Below are 2,678 nucleotides of genomic sequence, written 5' to 3' on the forward strand. Positions count from 1 at the left end.
TATAAGTCATTGAAAATCCTTATTAGCTAACCCCATACAGATAAAGGACAGTGAGAAACACAGGGAGCTGACCCAGGTTCACCTTAGATTAGCAGACTCCCCAGCTGCCTCAGACATGTAAGCAAAATCAACATTTATTGTTGTATCCATAGAAATGTGTTTTGTCATTCCATACCAATAGCTGATTGATATATCATAGTGTCTGTTAGAAAGGACATTTTTTAAAATGGAAAGCTTACATAAGCAAATATATAGTGATCCATGAAGTACTTCGAGTCAAATACAAGATATTTGAGGCCAGAAAATAATTCAAAATTTCCTCATTAGATGCACCAAAAATAAATCACAAGAAGTTATCTTGCAGTGGCCAGCTGGCTTGGGAATCGATGCATCAAAACCATGGTGGTTCACGCCCTGGCCGGTTCTGCTCAATGGATAGAGCATCTGCCTGCAGGGTCCCGCAATTGATTCTGGTCAAGAGCATCTACTTCAGTTGCAGGCTGGATCCCTGGCTCTGGCTAGGGCACATGGGGGAGGCAACTAATTGATGTGTCTGGCATCAATGTCTCTCTCTCTCTGTGTCACTCCCTTTCCCTTCCACTTTCTCTAAAAATCAACGGAAAATTATCTTCACATAAGGATTAACAATATCCTATATAATAAAAGGGTATTATGCAAATTGACCCTAATGGCTGAACGACCAGGAACAACTGGTCCCTATGATGTGCACTGACCACCAGGGGGCAGACACTCAATGTAAGAGCTGCCCCCTGGTGGTCAGTGTGCTCCCACAGGGGGAGCTCTGCTCAGCCACAAGCTGGGCTGATGGCTGTGAGTGCAGCAGTGGTGCCCACATCCTCGGCAGTGCTAAGGATGTCTGACTGCCAGCTTAGGCCCGATCTCTCGGGGATCGAGCCAAAGCTGGCAAGTGGCAAGTGGACATCCCCCAAGGGGTCCTAGACTGCGAGAGGGTGCAAGCCGGGCTGAGGGACCCCCCCAAGTGCACAAATTTTTGTTCACCAGGCCTCTAGTGTGTATACATACATATATATATATATATAGGTTCAGAAGGACAGCCAAGGCCTGGGATGAGCATCAATTAACTATGCTCTGGTCTTAACCACTGAAAACATACATTATGTCACTACAGCTAGACACTAGGTCAGGAACACTGGGTCAAGCCCAGCCAGCATGGCTCAGTGGTTGAGCATCAACCTATGGACCAGGAGGTCACTGTTCGATTCCAAAGTTGGAGCACATGCCCAGGTTGTGGGCTCCATCCCCAGTGTGCAGGAGGCAGCCAGTCAATGATTCTCTCTCATCATTGATATTTCTATCTCTCTATCCCTCTCCCTTCCTCTCTGAAATCAATAAGAATCTATTTCTGAAAAAAAGAACACTAGGTCAAATAGTGGTTGTGCCTAGATAATAATCTATTGTGTCTATATAAGGTAAATCAATCCCTGAGATCATAGGAAATCTGTTAGGGGCAGAAATAGAATATTGGGGACTAGCTACAGTTATAAGAAATATTAATCATGCTCTGTTAACTGTGATTGTTCTGTTCTGATTAGAGAAAGCACATTTTAACCTGGCTGAGAGTTGTATGCACTGGGAACTAACATCGGAATGCAGTCCATCCTCCTTTCCCAAGAACTGCCTATCATTATGGAAAGATTTACAACCCAGTGGCTGAAACAATCTAGTCCTAGAGGCACCCGCCCTTTGCAACCCCCAGCCCATATTGCCTGTAATCTGATCCTGGAAGTGCCCAGAGGCACCAGTCCTCTGGATCCCCCCCACCCCCCAGCCCGAATTGCCTGTAACCTGTAACCATCATACTCTGCCTACTTCCCCATGCCTGTAATTCTTATTCTCCCACGTGATCTTTGCCTTCTACCCCATATAAGCAGCTGGCTTATGGTTGGGGGTGGGGCAGAGCAAATTTTCATACATGACCTGCTGTGCTCCCATACTGCCGGTATTATTGGAATAAATGCTCATATATGATTTAAACCTGTCTCTGCTGAATTGGCTCAAGTAGTGACAGTGGCCCGGACCCACTGGCTGTCCAGTTACAAATCCACCCCCGAGTTTTGAAGTCACTCATAGTTAAAACAATTAAACCATGTGTGGCAGGTTGTTTCAGTAATTGTCCCCAATTTGGTCAGAGCTCTCTATATCCATGGCCCTGAGAGATCCTCTTGTGCAATGACTCAGGGAGAGACAATGTGACTTGCTTTGTCCAATGAGACAACAGTAAATGAGGTGCAAGCAATAGCTTGAAAAGTGATAGCACTTAGGGAATTGCTACTCTTGTTATTCTCTGGAGCCCTGAGACCACCAGGTAAAAAAGTCAGGCTTGCCCTAGCGGGTTTGGCTCAGTGGATAGAGCATTGGCCTGCGGACTGAAGGGTCAATTCAGGTCAAGGGCATATGCCTGGGTTACAGGCTCGATCCCCAGTAGGGGGCGTGCAGGAGGCAGTCGATCAATGATTCTTTCTCATTATTGATGTTTCTATCTCTCCCTTCCGCTCTGCAATCAATAAAAATATATTTTTTAAAAAGTCAGCCTTATCCAGTGGAGATGAGATCACGTGGAACAATCATTAAGTTCTCAGCTGAGGGCTTTTAGGCAGCAGAACAGACAGCTGACGTGTGTGAGCCCACAGGCTAGA

This window comes from Myotis brandtii, unplaced genomic scaffold, assembly GCF_000412655.1.
Source record: "Myotis brandtii unplaced genomic scaffold, ASM41265v1 scaffold834, whole genome shotgun sequence".
Lineage (NCBI taxonomy): Eukaryota > Metazoa > Chordata > Mammalia > Chiroptera > Vespertilionidae > Myotis > Myotis brandtii.